This window comes from Procambarus clarkii, chromosome 55 (genome assembly GCF_040958095.1).
Source record: "Procambarus clarkii isolate CNS0578487 chromosome 55, FALCON_Pclarkii_2.0, whole genome shotgun sequence".
Classification (NCBI taxonomy): Eukaryota; Metazoa; Arthropoda; class Malacostraca; order Decapoda; family Cambaridae; genus Procambarus; species Procambarus clarkii.
The window spans coordinates 12,241,099-12,259,252 of NC_091204.1; the positions used below are offsets into that span (position 1 = coordinate 12,241,099).

Sequence of the window (18,154 nt, forward strand, 5' to 3'; positions counted from 1 at the left end):
TCAAGTAACCCTGTGAGGCAGGACCTGCCATCCCTGAACCCATGTTGATGCTGTGTTACAAAGTTCCTTCGCTCCAGATGGTCCACTAGTTTTTTTCGCACAATCTTCTCCATCAGCTTGCATGGTATGCAGGTTAGGGACACTGGCCTGTAGTTCAGTGCCTCCTGTCTATCCCCTTTCTTGTATATCGGGACTACGTTAGCTGCTTTCCAAATATCTGGCAGTTCCCCTGTTGCCAGTGATTTGTTATACACTATGGAGAGTGGTAGGCTCAGTTCTCTTGCTCCTTCCTTTAGAACCCAAGGGGAGATTCCATCTGGGCCTATAGCCTTCGTCACGTCCAACTCTAGTAAACACTTCCTTACTTCCCCACTGGTAATCTCAAACTCTTCCAGTGGTTCCTGGTTAGCTATTCCCTCACTTACCTCTGGAATTTCTCCTTGTTCTAAGGTGAAGACCTCCTGGAATTTCTTATTCAATTCCTCACACACTTCCTTGTCATTTGTAGTGAATCCTTCCGCCCCTATCCTTAATCTCATAACCTGTTCCTTTACTGTTGTTTTTCTCCTAATGTGGCTATGCAACAATTTAGGCTGAGTCTTTGCCTTGCTTGCGATGTCATTTTCGTATTGTCTTTCTGCCTCTCTTCTCATCCTGACATATTCATTCCTGGCATTCTGGTATCTTTCTCTGCTCTCCAGTGTCCTGTTATTCCTATAGTTTCTCCATGCCCTTTTACTTTGCTGCTTAGCTAGCCTACATCTTTGATTAAACCATGGGTTTCTCATCTTCATTTCTCTGTTTTCCTTTTGGACTGGGACAAACTTGTTTGCTGCGTCCTTGCACTTCTGCGTGATGTAATCCATCATATCTTGGGCCGTCTTTCCCCTGAGCTCTGTTTCCCATGCTATATCTGTTAGGAATTTTCTTATCCCCTCATAGTTTCCCTTTCGGTATGCTAACCTTTTGGTTTCGGTATCCCTCCTCGAGTTCAATAACCCTTCTTCAATCAAGTACTCAAACACCAGTACACTGTGGTCGCTCATTCCTACTGGGTCCTCAAAACCGATTTCTCTTATGTCGGAGTCGTTCAGAGTGAAGACTAGGTCGAGTCTTGCTGGTTCGTCATTTCCTCTCATCCTTGTGGGTTCTCCGACATGCTGGGTTAAAAAGTTGCTTGTCACTACCTCCAATAGTTTGGCTCTCCACGTATCCTCGCCTCCATGCGGTTCCTTGTTCTCCCAGTCAATCTTTCCGTGATTGAAGTCGCCCATGATGAGCAGGTGGGATCTATTTCTACAGGCAGCAGAGGCTGCCCTCTCAATTATAGTGTTAACTGCCTTGTTGTTGTTTTCATACTCTTGACTGGGTCTCCTGTCATTTGGTGGAGGGTTGTATATTACTGCTACTACTATTCTTGGTCCTCCCATTGTTATGGTGCCTGCTATGTAGTCTCTGAACTCCTCACAGCCCGGGATGGCCATCTCCTTAAAACTCCATTCCCTTCTCATGAGTAGGGCCACTCCGCCTCCTCCTCTACCTTCCCTCTCTTTCCTTATTACTGTATACTCCTGGGGAAACACGGCATTCGTTATGATTCCAGAGAGTTTTGTTTCAGTGAGTCCGATTACATCTGGGTTAACTTCTTGTGCTCTTTCCCTTAGTTCACTTGTCTTGCTTGTGATCCCATCTATGTTCGAGTACATCACCCTGAAACTGACTCTCTTCTGCTTCTTTTCTGGGGGGGACCTTTGGGATCTGGGGTGAGTGGGAGCTGGGGGGACCTGGCACGGGGGGATTGGTGGAGGAGGGAGGGCTTGGGGTGGTGGGGGAGAGGGGGAGGGTACAGGGGGTGGATAAGAGGGGGAGGGTACAGGGGGTGGATAAGAGGGGGAGGGTACAGGGGGTGGATAAGAGGGGGAGGGTACAGGGGGTGGGTAAGAGAGGGAGGGTTGGGGAAGCATGGGGGGAGGAGAGGCTGTGGGGGATAGGGGAGATGGGGGGGCTTGGGGGGAGAGAAAAGGGTGGAGGGCTTGGGGGTGTGGGGGAAAAGGGAGGGCTGAGGTGGGTGAGGAAGAGGGGAGGGTTTAGGGGAGTGGGGGAGAGGGGAAGACTTAGGTGGGGTGGGGGAGAGTGGGGGGCTTAGGGGGGAGGGGGAGAAGGGAGGGCATGGGGGTGGGAGAGACGGGAAGGCATGTGGGAGAAGGGAGGGCATGGGGGATGGGGGGGAAGGGAGGTCCTGGGGAGAGGGGTGAGGGGGAGAAGGGGGGTGAGTGGGGGGAGGGGGGTGGGTGGGGGGAGGGTGCCCTAGGTGGGTACTTAGTGGGGGGCTGACAGGGGATGGGGCAGGTTGGGTGTCTGTTGGGTAGAATTTGGGGGTGGTGCCCCAATCCCTGTGGCTGTTGCACTGTTTGAGGAGGGTTCTCCACTTCCCTCTGGGATTGTAGGGTTCTGGGTTGTGGTACTCTGATTTCCTTCTCTCTCCCTGCGCTCCTTCCTCGCGTCTGCTGTCCGTATTCTCTCTTCCCTTGTCATATCCCTCTGCAGGAATATTTTCTTGAACTTCTCTACACCTTTTAGACAACACTTCCTTGCTAGCAGTTCCTCTTTCACGATTTCGCTCATGAAATGGGACACACACACACACACATGTGTGTGTGTGTGTGTGTGTGTGTGTGTGTGTGTGTGTGTGTGTGTGTGTGGGGGGGGGGTGTGTGTGTGTGTGTGTGTGTGTGTACTCACCTAGTTGTACTCACCTAGTTGTGTTTGCGGGGGTTGAGCTCTGGCTCTTTGGTCCCGCCTCTCAACCGTCAATCAACAGGTGTACAGATTCCTGAGCCTATCGGGCTCTGTCATATCTACACTTGAAACTGTGTATGGAGTGAGCCTCCACCACATCACCCCCTAATGCATTCCATTTGTCAACCACTCTGACACTAAAAAAGTTCTTTCTAATATCTCTGTGGCTCATTTGGGCACTCAGTTTCCACCTGTGTCCCCTTGTGCGTGTTCCCCTTCTCTGTTCCCCTGTGTGTATGTGGGTGTGTGTGTGTGTGTGTGGGTGTGGGTGTGGGTGTGTGTGGGTGTGTGTGTGTGTGTGTGTGTGTGTTACTCACCTAATTGTGCTTGCAGGAGTTGAGCTCTGGCTCTTTGGTTCCGCCTCTCAACCGTTGTGTGTGTGTACTTTCTTATTTGTGCCTGCAGGATCGAGCATTGACTTGGATTCCGCCTTTCCAGCCATCGGTTGTTTACAGCAATGACTCCTGTCCCATTTCCCTATCATACCTAGTTTTAAAATTATGAATAGTATTTGCTTCCACAACCTGTTCCTGAAGTGCATTCCATTTTTCCACTACTCTCACGCTAAAAGAAAATTTCCTAACATCTCTGTGACTCATCCGAGTTTCCAGTTTCCACCCATGTCCCCTCGTTCTGTTACTATTCCGTGTGAACATTTCATCTGTTTCCACTTTGTCAATTCCCCTGAGTATTTTATACGTTCCTATCATATCCCCTCCTCTCCCTTCTTTTTAGATTCGTAAGGTTCAGTTCCTTCAGACGCTCTTCATATCCCATCCCTCGTAACTCTGGGACAAGCCTCGTCGCAAACCTCTGAACCTTCTCTAGTTTCCTTATGTGTTTCTTCAGGTGGGGGCTCCATGATGGCGCGGCATACTCAAAGACTGGTCTCACGTAGGCAGTGTAAAGCGCCCTAAAAGCTTCCTCACTTAGTTTTCTGAATGAAGTTTTAATTTTCGCCAGTGTAGAGTACGCTGCTGTCGTTATCCTATATATAAGTGCCTCAGGAGTTAAATTAAGTGTTACGTCCACTCCCAGGTCTCTTTCTCGAATTGATACAGGTAGGCAGTTCCCCTTCATTGTGTACTGTCCCTTTGGTCGCCTATCACCTATCCCATTTCCATAACTTTACATTTACTCGTGTTGAACTCCAGTAGCCATTTCTCTGACTATCTCTGCAACCTGTCCAGGTCCTCTTGGAGGATCCTACAATCCTCATCTGTCACAAATCTTCTCATTAATTTTGCGTCATCCGCGAACATTGACAGGTAGGATTCCACTCCTGTAAACATATCATTTACGTTAATTAGAATTAAAATTGGTCCCAGCACCGATCCTTGAGGTACTCCACTCGTTACTGTTAGCCACTCCGACTCCTCGCCCCTTACCATTACCCTCTGGCTCCTTCCTGTTAGGTAGTTCCTCACCCGTGCTAGGGCCTTTCCGCTTACTCCTGCCTGCCTCTGATGAATGTTGAGGATGAGGATGAGTGAAGAAGATTGTGTGCGCGTGCGCGTTTATGTGAATTCATCTATTTGTGCCTGAAGAATTGAGCTTTTAGCTTTTATACTTCGCTTCCCCCCCCCCCACGGGTGGTGTAATGTGATGACTTCCTATAATTGCTCTCTTATCTCCGCTGAGTAACTTCCCAGGAACGTATTTAGTGCTTGCCGAGTCACAAATCATATGAAACCAAACATTGCCCAAACGCTTCTGTCTTGCCGCGGGGATCGAACCTGCTACTATCAGTTGTGGTCCGGCGACGTAGTCCGCTGTGCGCACGTGTGTACTCACCTGTTTGTGCCTGCACAAAGGAACTTCAGCTCCTGGGGACCACTCTTGTCCTAAACGCGAACTCTCACTAAATTATGACGTGTTCGTAATGCTAGCTTTCACGCAGCCTGCGCGTTCTATTGGTTACCATTACAAATATGTCTTTCCACCATGCCAAGGACGTAAGTATTTTATACGTCTCTATCATGTCTCTTCATTCTGAGCTCACGTAGTTGTGGAGGGTCGGCCATTACCAACCAACAGCTGGCAAGGCTGGGATCAGGTGCTTAGTAGTGCTGGGCTCTGCAATCACTCAGGTTGAGTACACACTCGCTATTTAATATGTTTAGTCCTCTCAATTACGGGCTATTCGTGCCCGTGCCACCTCTTGGGTGGCTTAATCTTTATCAGTCAGTCAGTCATTTTAAGTACACAACGCAAGTATTTATTTAATATGTTTAGAGACCTCTCAAATCACACAGCACCGCTCCTGTGTCAGGTAAGTTCAATACGGGCTCACCATAGCCCGTGCTACTTGCTCCGCTCCTGTGCCAGGTAAGTTCACTACGGGCTCACCATAGCCCGTCCTACTTGCCCCGCTCCTGTGCCAGGTAAGTCCACTACGGGCTCACCATAGCCCGTCCTACTTGCCCCGCTCCTGTGGCAGGTAAGTCCACTACGGGCTCACCATAGCCCGTCCTACTTGCCCCGCTCCTGTGCCAGGTAAGTCCACTACGGGCTCACCATAGCCCGTCCTACTTGCCCCGCTCCTGTGCCAGGTAAGTCCACTACGGGCTCACCATAGCCCGTGCTACTTGCCCCGCTCCTGTGGCAGGTAAGTCCACTACGGGCTCACCATAGCTCGTGCTACTTGCCCCGCTCCTGTGCCAGGTAAGCTACGGGCTCACCATAGCCCGTGCTACTTGGAACTTGTGTCGAGTAGCTGAATCTATAACAACAACTGAGACCTCTCGACAGTATAATTAGAGTAGGCCTACAATGGCCCCGGTGGCGGTAACGAAGCCATTAGCGAGTGGAGGACTCGAGTGCTTACGGACACGGCGTCACAGCCATTAAGCGGAGAAGCGTGCCCCGACACCTGGCCTAGTGGACCACCTCAACTAAACAACTGCTTGTCGTACCGCGCGGACATGTCCCCCCCCCCCCCCACAATGGCCTCCGTTCATTAGGCCTACACGGGTGAAGGCTTCTTTACCTGTCAGACAGCTGTCAACGGGTGTCTCATTGACTCTGTGGATGTCACTTTGTCGCCTCGAGGCCTTTGTTGAGGGCGTTCAGACCCCGAGGCTCGAGGTGTGACACCTTCTGTCTCTACCCTTAATGCCAAGTGCTGCCCTCTACACCCACCAATCGGGTCGACTGTCAACTGTTCAGCCGCCATTTGTGATTCCAGATCGTTTTTTGTTGGCAGAAAGACGACTTCGAAGTCTCATTGGTCCTCCGTCCTCAAATCTGGTGATTCCGTCCGGCAAGGGATCGTAACTATGTTATCAGTTAAGCGGACTGATGCCACATTAATTTTTATTTTGCTGGTCTCTATGCCTCCAAAAGGTCTTCACGGCGGTCAGGTCTTGCGAGCGCAAAACGGCCCTTACAGCCATGTACCATAAGGATCAAGTCCTATAGACTGGCGCCTCCGCGTCCTTCGCCCTTTAGCCGACTCGTCTGGCAGGATTTTTATTTTGGTTGTGGGCGCGCGGCGGAGAATAGCCAGACACAGGACGCCGCGCGCCGCCGCAGCCGCCGCAGCCGCCACCCGCCGCAGCCGCCGCACCCGCCAACTGCTTCCGCCGCCGCCGCACCCGCCAACTGCTTCCGCCGCCGCCGCACCCGCCAACTGCTTCCGCCGCCGCCGCCCGTTGACCGTCGCCTTGACCGCTGTATGTTATTTTCACCGTCGTTGACCTATCACCACCAGCAACGCCGTCAACCCATCACCACCAACACGCTGACCCGTCACTATCTATCACGGTGATGGTGATAGATGGTGATGAGTCACCATCTATCACCGTCACCACCGATGCCGTCACAGACCGTCACGTCTCCACTAACTGTTACAACTCTTAATTATCTTATTTTAAGCAACTTGAGTCATCCTTCGATAAATATTATCATCAAAGTCAACCTAACTACAACCAAACCATAACCTAACCACAACCTAACTACAACCAAACCACAACCTAACCACAACCTAACTACAACCTAACCACAACCTAACCACAACCTAACAACAACCTAACCACAACCTAACCACAACCTAACTACAACCTAACCACAACCTAACCACAACCTAACCACAACAATTATCAACAACAATTGCTCAATTTCTCACTATATAACGCTTAAGTAATTTCTCACTTTCAATCAACAATTTCTTGGTTACATTAAATTACATTTAGAAGTCAAATTACTAATAGGTAACATAACTAGTCTATTAAATCAGTTTCCTTTCTTAATTGGTAATGTTGAAATGGGTGGGAATAGTTGCACAGTTATAATGGGTTAATATGTTGAGAACACCTTGAGAGAACATGTTGAGAGAACATGGTGAGGAGAACACCTTGAGAGAACATGTTGAGGAGAACACTTTGAGAGAACATGTTGAGGAGAACACCTTGAGAGAACATGTTGAGGAGAACACCTGGAGAGAACATGTTGAGGAGAACACCTTGAGAGAACATGTTGAGGAGAACACTTTGAGAGAACATGTTGAGAAGAACACCTTGAGAGAACATGTTGAGGAGAACACCTGGAGAGAACATGTTGAGGAGAACACCTGGAGAGAACATGTTGAGAAGAACACCTTGAGAGAACATGTTGAGGAGAACACCTGGAGAGAACATGTTGAGAACACCTGGAGAGAACATGTTGAGAAGAACACCTTGAGAGAACATGTTGAGGAGAACACCTGGAGAACATGTTGAGGAGAACACCTTGAGAGAACATGTTGAGGAGAACACCTTGAGAGAACATGTTGAGGAGAACACCTGGAGAGAACATGTTGAGAAGAACACCTTGAGAGAACATGTTGAGGAGAACACCTTGAGAGAACATGTTGAGAAGAACACCTTGAGAGAACATGTTGAGAAGAACACCTTGAGAGAACATGTTGAGGAGAACACCTGGAGAGAACATGTTGAGAACACCTGGAGAGAACATGTTGAGGAGAACACCTGGAGAGAACATGTTGAGGAGAACACCTGGAGAGAACATGTTGAGAAGAACACCTGGAGAGAACATGTTGAGAACACCTGGAGAGAACATGTTGAGAACACCTTGAGAGAACATGTTGAGGAGAACACCTGGAGAGAACATGTTGAGAAGAACACCTTGAGAGAACATGTTGAGAAGAACACCTTGAGAGAACATGTTGAGAAGAACACCTTGAGAGAACATGTTGAGGAGAACACCTGGAGAGAACATGTTGAGAAGAACACCTGGAGAGAACATGTTGAGAAGAACACCTGGAGAGAACATGTTGAGGAGAACACCTGGAGAGAACATGTTGAGAACACCTGGAGAGAACATGTTGAGAACACCTTGAGAGAACATGTTGAGGAGAACACCTGGAGAGAACATGTTGAGAACACCTTGAGAGAACATGTTGAGGAGAACACCTGGAGAGAACATGTTGAGAACACCTGGAGAGAACATGTTGAGAACACCTTGAGAGAACATGTTGAGGAGAACACCTGGAGAGAACATGTTGAGAAGAACACCTTGAGAGAACATGTTGAGAAGAACACCTGGAGAGAACATGTTGAGAAGAACACCTTGAGAGAACATGTTGAGGAGAACACCTTGAGAGAACATGTTGAGGAGAACACCTTGAGAGAACATGTTGAGGAGAACACCTGGAGAGAACATGTTGAGGAGAACACCTGGAGAGAACATGTTGAGAACACCTGGAGAGAACATGTTGAGAACACCTTGAGAGAACATGTTGAGGAGAACACCTTGAGAGAACATGTTGAGGAGAACACCTGGAGAGAACATGTTGAGGAGAACACCTGGAGAGAACATGTTGAGGAGAACACCTGGAGAGAACATGTTGAGGAGAACACCTGGAGAGAACATGTTGAGGAGAACACCTGGAGAGAACATGTTGAGGAGAACACCTGGAGAGAACATGTTGAGGAGAACACCTGGAGAGAACATGTTGAGAAGAACACCTTGAGAGAACATGTTGAGGAGGCGTGCTGATAACATCATGCTGAGCAGGAACATGGTCAGAATACCGTGCTGAACAAGAACATGTTCAGTAGAACGTTGTGCAGGAAGATCATGCTGAGAACAGCAGTTGGAAATAGGTAAGAAAACACCACTAGTGCTCTCCACCACCAGACCTCTCCACCACCACCACCACCACCACCAGACCTCTCCACCACCACCACCACCACCACCAGACCTCTCCACCACCACCACCAGACCTCTCCACCACCACCACCACCAGACCCCTCCACCACCACCACCACACCTCTCCACCTCCACCAGACCTCTCCACCACCACCACCACCAGACCTCTCCACCACCACCACCACCACCACCAGACCTCTCCACCACCACCACCAGACCTCTCCACCACCACCACCACCAGACCCCTCCACCACCACCACCACACCTCTCCACCTCCACCAGACCTCTCCACCACCACCACCACCAGACCTCTCCACCACCACCACCACCAGACCTCTCCACCACCACCACCACCAGACCTCTCCACCACCACCACCACCACCACCAGACCTCTCCACCACCACCACCACCAGACCTCTCCACCACCACCACCACCAGACCTCTCCACCACCACCACCACCAGACCTCTCCACCACCACCACCAGACCTCACCACCACCACCACCACCACCACCAGACCTCTCCACCACCACCACCACCACCACCAGACCTCTCCACCACCACCACCACCACCACCAGACCTCTCCACCACCACCACCAGACCTCTCCACCACCACCACCAGACCTCTCCACCACCACCACCAGACCTCTCCACCACCACCACCAAAAGACCTCTCCACCCCCACCACCAGACCTCTCCACCACCACCACCACCAGACCTCTCCACCACCACCACCAGACCTCTCCACCACCACCACCACCACCAGACCTCTCCACCACCACCACCAGACCTCTCCACCACCACCACCACCAGACCTATCCACCACCACCACCACCAGACCTCTCCACCACCACCACCAGACCTCTCCACCACCACCACCACCACCAGACCTCTCCACCACCACCACCAACAGACCCCTCCACCACCACCACCACACCTCTCCACCTCCACCACCACCAGACCTCTCCACCACCACCACCAGACCCCTCCACCACCACCACCACACCTCTCCACCTCCACCACCACCAGACCTCTCCACCACCACCACCACCACCAGACCTCTCCACCACCACCACCACCACCACCAGACCTCTCCACCTCCACCACCACCACCACCAGACCTCTCCACCTCCACCACCACCAGACCTCTCCACCTCCACCACCACCACCACCAGACCTCTCCACCACCACCACCACCACCACCAGACCTCTCCACCACCACCACCACCACCACCAGACCTCTCCACCACCACCACCACCAGACCTCTCCACCACCACCACCACCACCACCAGACCTCTCCACCACCACCACCACCAGACCTCTCCACCACCACCACCACACCTCTCCACCTCCACCACCACCAGACCTCTCCACCTCCACCACCACCACCACCAGACCTCTCCACCTCCACCACCACCAGACCTCTCCACCACCACCACCACCACCACCACACCTCTCCACCACCACCACCACCAGACCTCTCCACCACCACCACCACCATCAGACCTCTCCACCACCACCACCACCATCAGACCTCTCCACCACCACCACCACCCCCCCCATCAGACCTCTCCACCACCACCACCACCATCAGACCTCTCCACCACCACCACCACCATCAGACCTCTCCACCACCACCACCACCACCACCATCAGACCTCTCCACCACCACCACCACCATCAGACCTCTCCACCACCACCACCACCACCAGACCTCTCCACCACCACCACCACCATCAGACCTCTCCACCACCACCACCACCATCAGACCTCTCCACCACCACCAGACCTCTCCACCACCTCCACCACCATCAGACCTCTCCACCACCACCACCACCACCCCCATCAGACCTCTCCACCACCACCACCACCAGACCTCTCCACCACCACCACCACCACCAGACCTCTCCACCACCACCACCACCACCATCAGACCTCTCCACCACCACCACCACCAGACCTCTCCACCACCACCATCAGACCTCTCCACCACCACCACCACCACCATCAGACCTCTCCACCACCACCACTACCACCACCACCACCACCATCAGACCTCTCCACCACCACCACCACCACCATCAGACCTCTCCACCACCACCACCATCAGACCTCTCCACCACCACCACCATCAGACCTCTCCACCACCACCACCATCAGACCTCTCCACCACCACCACCACCACCACCACCACCACCAGACCACCACCACCACCATCAGACCTCTCCACCACCACCAGACCTCTCCACCACCACCACCACCACCACCAGACCTCTCCACCACCACCACCACCACCACCATCAGACCTCTCCACCACCACCACCACCACCATCAGACCTCTCCACCACCACCACCACCAGACCTCTCCACCACCACCACCAGACCTCTCCACCACCACCACCACCAGACCTCTCCACCACCACCACCAGACCTCACCACCACCACCACCACCATCAGTCCTCTCCACCACCAGACCTCTCCACCACCACCACCATCAGTCTTCTCCACCACCACACCTCTCCACCACCACCACCACCATCAGTCCTCTCCACCACCACCACCAGACATCTCCACCACCACCACCACCACCACCATCAGACCTCTCCACCACCACCACCACCACCACCAGACCTCTCCACCACCACCACCACCACCACCAGACCTCTCCACCACCACCACCACCACCAGACCTCTCCACCACCACCACCACCACCAGACCTCACCACCACCACCAGACCTCTCCACCACCACCACCACCAGACCTCTCCACCACCACCACCACCAGACCTCTCCACCACCACCACCACCAGACCTCTCCACCACCACCACCACCAGACCTCTCCACCACCACCACCAGACCTCACCACCACCACCACCACCAGACTTCACCACCACCAGACCTCACCACCGCCAGACCTCACCACCACCACTACCACCACCAAACCTCACCACCAGACTTCACCACCACCAGACCTCACCACCACCACCACCAGACCTCACCACCACCAACACCACCAGACCACCACCACCAACACCACCAGACCACCACCACCACCAGACCTCACCACCACCACCACCACCACCACCACCAGAGCGAGGAGGCCTGGCCCATAACAAAGTCAGACACGGGCGGAGTGTGATGGTCCATAATTCACTACAGGTAATGGTGTGAGGCTTGTCCCGCTCTCCTCTTCAATAATGGACACTTACACTCCCGCCATTGTTACAACCCGCCCCCTTAATCCCTCCCTTACCCACTAAGGTGCTTTTGCTGTTGAACTGGTTGATACCTGGTTGATACCTGGTTGATGGGGTTCTGGGAGTTCTTCTACTGCCCAAGCCCGGCCCGAGGCCAGGCTTGACTTGCGAGAGTTTGGTCCACCAGGCTGTTGTTTGGAGCGGCCCGCAGGCCCACATATACCTGCTTGATGGGGTTCTGGGAGTTCTTCTACTCCCCAAGCCCGGCCCGAGGCCAGGCTTGACTTGCGAGAGTTTGGTCCACCAGGCTGTTGCTTGGAGCGGCCCGCAGGCCCACATACCCACCACAGCCCGGCTGGTCCGGCAACTGCTGCTGGGAATGCTACTGCTGCTACTGGTACTGCTGCTGCTGGTGCTGCTGCTGCTGGAGCTTCTACTGCTGCTAGGACTCAAGGGGCCCGGTCTCTGAACACACCTCCTGGTTGGTGGTCTGGTCAAACCAGGCTGTTAGACACACGTGCTCCCAACCTGACGTAGGAACCACAGCCTGGTTGATCAGGTACCCGTGCAGTTGGGTTATCAAGTGACTCTCCTGTACACCACATCACTGGAGCCTCACAACACACACCAACCCCACACAGCCCCGCTCCTGTGCCAGGTAAGTCCACTACGGGCTCACCATAGCCCGTGCTACTTGCCCCGCTCCTGTGCCAGGTAAGTCCACTACGGGCTCACCATAGCCCGTGCTACTTGCCCCGCTCCTGTGCCAGGTAAGTCCACTACGGGCTCACCATAGCCCGTGCTACTTGCCCCGCTCCTGCGCCAGGTAAGTCCACTACGGGCTCACTATAGCCCGTGCTACTTGCCCCGCTCCTGTGCCAGGTAAGTCCACTACGGGCTCACTATAGCCCGTGCTACTTGCCCCGCTCCTGTGCCAGGTAAGTCCACTACGGGCTCACCATAGCCCGTGCTACTTGCCCCGCTCCTGTGCCAGGTAAGTCCACTACGGGCTCACCATAGCCCGTGCTACTTGCCCCGCTCCTGTGCCAGGTAAGTCCACTACGGGCTCACCATAGCCCGTGCTACTTGCCCCGCTCCTGTGCCAGGTAAGTCCACTACGGGCTCACCATAGCCCGTGCTACTTGCCCCGCTCCTGTGCCAGGTAAGTCCACTACGGGCTCACCATAGCCCGTGCTACTTGCCCCGCTCCTGTGCCAGGTAAGTCCACTACGGGCTCACCATAGCCCGTGCTACTTGGAACTTGTTCCGAGTAGTTGAATCTATAACACCAACAACAACCACCTCAGTCGATTAAGGCAGTGTCTGGGATGCTCCCGGACGCAGGTTCGAATCCTCGTCACGGCCCTTGTGGATTTGCTCAACAACCACCTGTGTTTCCCCTCTCAATACCTGCTCATGAGCTGTGAACGTCGCTGTCAGGTCAAAAATCTCCAGGTTTAGTTAGCTTTGAGAACTCTGAGGCAGAACACAAAGACACTAGAAATAAATCATTCCTCTAAGCAGATTATAAATTCAGTGAAAACTTTTGAAACAACAACAATTCCCTTATTATGTATTATGTATTCAATGAGCGGAAACAGCTGGAGGGGGAGGGAGGGGGGGAAGGGGGGGATTTTGAAAAACAATGCTGTAGTTAGTATTGAGTCGTGTGTTGTACAATGGCCAAGATATGAACGAGCCATCCAGCTTAAAATGTCTCTGTCAAACTACTGGCAGGCCATTATGTGCTGGGAGGATAGACTCACTATCCCATGCTCCCTCTCCCTGGATCAATGGCTGCCTCTTCTTCCCATCATATTTACCTATTCCCAACAATCATCTATTCACCATGATCTCCCTGTCCCACTCTCCCTCTACCCCCTAAATGTTCCTCTTTGCTCTTTAACATCCTTCCTACCTATCCTATTTGGTGTAGTTCCTCACTGCCCTCTCTCTCTACCCATCTTACCTTATTCCTCGCCCTTCTATCCTCCCTTCATTCACCCTGTATCATCTTCCTACCTCTGCCTCCTGCCCCCAGCAGCCTTGCCCTCCCCCGTGCCCCAGTGCCCCTGCTCGAGGTGTACACAAGATCATTACTGACCAATGTCCAGGTAAAGCGATATACCCAGAGGCAAGCGGCTTACACCACCATACACCTCGCTCAAGCCTTCCCAATCTCACCCAATCTTGTTCCGATAGCGTTTGGTCTCTCGGTCTCTCTCTCTCTCTCTCTCTCTCTCTCTCTCTCTCTCTCTCTCTCTCTCTCTCTCTCTCTCTCTCTCTCTCTCTCTCTCTTGGGTGCTGGCCAGTTGGAGGGAAGGCTAAACGCACTGGAGGAAACGTCTATCAAAACAACATATATATACTTTATATACTTTATATACATATATATACTTTGAGAACACACGCCTCGTTGAACAAATCTACAAGGGCCGTGACGAGGATTCGAACCTCGTTTGCCACCCTCCGTCCACTCTGTCTTTCAGGCAACAACGCTTCTGGAATTGTGGAGGCATCCTGGCCGAAACGCAATCATTTACACTCTGCCATGGCTGTTGTTATAGATTAAGCTACTCGGAACAAGTTCCAAGTAGCACGGGCTATGGTGAACCCGTAGTGGACTTACCTGGCAAAGGAGCGGGGCAAGTAGCACGGGCTATGGTGAGCCCGTAGTGGACTTACCTGGCACAGGAGCGGGGCAAGTAGCACGGGCTATGGTGAGCCCGTAGTGGACTTACCTGGCACAGGAGCGGGGCCAAGTAGCACGGGCTATGGTGAGCCCGTAGTGGACTTACCTGGCACAGGAGCGGGGCAAGTAGCACGGGCTATGGTGAGCCCGTAGTGGACTTACCTGGCACAGGAGCGGGGCAAGTAGCACGGGCTATGGTGAGCCCGTAGTGGACTTACCTGGCACAGGAGCGGGGCAAGTAGCATGGTCTATGGTGAGCCCGTAGTGGACTTACCTGTCACAGGAGCGGGGCAAGTAGCACGGGCTATGGTGAGCCCGTAGTGGACTTACCTGGCACAGGAGCGGGGCAAGTAGCACGGGCTATGGTGAGCCCGTAGTGGACTTACCTGGCACAGGAGCGGGGCAAGTAGCATGGTCTATGGTGAGCCCGTAGTGGACTTACCTGTCACAGGAGTGGGGCAAGTAGCACGGGCTATGGTGAGCCCGTAGTGGACTTACCTGGCACAGGAGCGGGGCAAGTAGCATGGGCTATGGTGAGCCCGTAGTGAACTTACCTGGCACAGGAGCGGGGCAAGTAGCATGGGCTATGGTGAGCCCGTAGTGGACTTACCTGGCACAGGAGCGAGGCAAGTAGCACGGGCTATGGTGAGCCCGTAGTGGACTTACCTGTCACAGGAGTGGGGCAAGTAGCACGGGCTATGGTGAGCCCGTAGTGGACTTACCTGGCACAGGAGCGGGGCAAGTAGCATGGGCTATGGTGAGCCCGTAGTGGACTTACCTGGCACAGGAGCGGGGCAAGTAGCATGGGCTATGGTGAGCCCGTAGTGGACTTACCTGGCACAGGAGCGAGGCTGGACCTGCCAACGCTCCGCCGCTAGACCCAACAGACAGACATTCCACTTAAATCCGTTTAAGAGTTTGTCAACAGAAACAGACCAACAGACAAGACCCAAAAACAAAACAGAGTCTGCCTCCTGGAGTCCAGTAAGTATGGAATGGTGCTCAAGCACCATCGGGGATTGATCTCAGACCCGGTTAGACACAGGATTAATTATTACCTCCCTCCCCCTCATCAAGCCAATATTTTGTCTCACTTCTCCCAGTACCACAAGTGACCCAATTTTATTAGGTATCCCAATTTTTCCCAATTGTTATCCTAATGCCAAAGTTATCCCAATTTTAGTACCTATATGGTAGCCGGTCGGCCGAGCAGACAGCACACTGGACTTGTGGTCCTGGGTTCTATCCCAGGCGCCGGCGAGAAACAATGGGCAGAGTTTCTTTCACCCTATGCCCCTGTTACCTAGCAATAAAATAGGTACCTGGGTGTTAGTCAGCTGTCATGGGCTGCTTCCTGGGGGTGGAGGCCGGGTCGAAGACCGGGCCGCGGGGACACTAAAGCCCCGAAATCATCTCAAGATAACCTCAAGATATATGTACAGGGGTTTATAGCCTCACCCCCCCCTAGAGTTACCACTCCGTAAAGAATACGACTGTTTTGTTGCCTAACTAGACACGTACGAGGCATAGTCGAATACGTCGATATTGCGCTGCTTTGACTTTTGCTAATACGTCAATTTTTTTAACGGATTGGTTTAAAAAAAAAAGGGACGATGTGCCCTTCCCATCCTACAAGACCCGGACCTTAAAACCCCCTTAAGAACCCCCACAACCCCAGCACCCCCTTAACTCCCCCCCCCACCCCACCCCACAGAGTAGCCTCACATCATGGAGTAATTATCAAAAAAAAAAATAAAAAAAAAAAAAAAAAAGTTTCGACAAATGTACCACCACGATTCAGAGTGAAAGCTTTTAAGGTGATTAGCAGAGTGCGGGATTGGGGGGGGGGAAATAATAATAATAATAATAATAATAATAATAATAATAATAATAATAATAATAATAATAATAATAATAATAATAAAAAAAAACGGAAAAAGCCCCCCCCCCAAAATAAAATAAAAAAAGCTGATTATAGATGAAATACAACAATTAGAAGCCACTAATACAACCCCCCCCCCCTTTATATATGCGTGTGGCAGGGCGACTCTTCCTTGGGTATCAACAACATATCAAAGGGAATAGTTAAAGAATAAACAGGAAATAAATCCTGCCTTTTTTATAATGCGCAAATTTCAACTGTATGCGCTTTGTGTTAGTCATAAATTATTCACACAGGAATACTCGCCGAACATTTGGCCGCCATGTAATGTTTTCTAATGGCAGGGAAAGTCAACATTTATATGTTATCATCAACTTTTAACTGACGGGAAAAAACTGTTAATGATGTGTTTTCCCCTCTTAGGTCGTGACACGTTGTTTCCCTCAGCGTAATAATTTGGGCTAGTTTGTGTGCGTACTAGCCTAGGGTATTGTTTTGTGTGTGTGTGTGTGTGTGTGTGTGTGTGTGTGTGTGTGTGTGTGTGTGTGTGTGGTGTGTGTGTGTGTGTGTGTGTGTGTGTGTGTGTGTGTGTGTGTGTGTGTGTGTGGTGTGTGTGTGTGTGTATGTATGTGTGTGTGTGTGTGTGTGTGGTGTGTGTGTGTGTGTGTGTGTGGTGTGTGGTGTGTGTGTGTGTGTGTGTGTGTGTGTGTGTGTGTGTGTGTGTGTGTGTGTGTGTGTGGTGTGTGTGTGTGTGTGTGTGGTGTGTGTGTGTGTATGTGTGTGTGTGTGGGGGGGGGGTACTGGTATGAGGGAGGTAGTGTACGTGTGGGTACCAACACTTAAATGTGCTTGGAGGGTCGGGTGCTAGCTCCCAATCTCCGCCTTACAAGTTAATGCAGTCACGCCAGACAGTCTTGCTGTTCCTTGTCATATTTTATGGGGGGGGGGGGCTGTTCTCGGTTCTTGTGTAATTACCTAAGTGTAGTTACAGGATGAGAGCTACGCTCGTGGTGTCCCGTCTTCCCAGCACTCTTTGTCATATAACGCTTTGAAACTACTGACGGTCTTGGCCTCCACCACCTTCTCACTTAACTTGTTCCAACCGTCTACCACTCAGTGAATTTTCTAGTTGCTCACCTAGTTGTGCTTGCAGGGTCGAGCGTGTGCTCTTAAGCCCCGCCTTTCGGCCATCATTAGTTCAACGCAGTGACTTATTTTCACTCGTTGTTCTTGCCATTTTTAAAGTTGTGTCTCGAACTGGCTAAGATTACTTCCTCATCAAGTCCGCTCCACTTATTTACCACTCTGAGACTACAAGAAGTGCTTCTAAAAGTGTATTATAATTGAGAACCCACTAAGCCAGCCTTGGCTGCCTATATCTTTGGCCCGTAACAAGTTATAGTTTTGTTTTCAGGAGAGAGGGTTCCATGCC

The 18,154-nt window shown here is 52.2% G+C and overlaps 1 protein-coding gene across 1 annotated transcript in view; it reads right to left on the reverse strand.

Annotated features, from left to right (window-relative positions):
* The window catches only part of LOC123754934 (ATP-dependent DNA helicase DDX11-like), a 491,323-nt gene that overhangs the window by 199,023 nt on the left and 274,146 nt on the right, over positions 1–18,154 (reverse strand). The window lies entirely within an intron of this gene.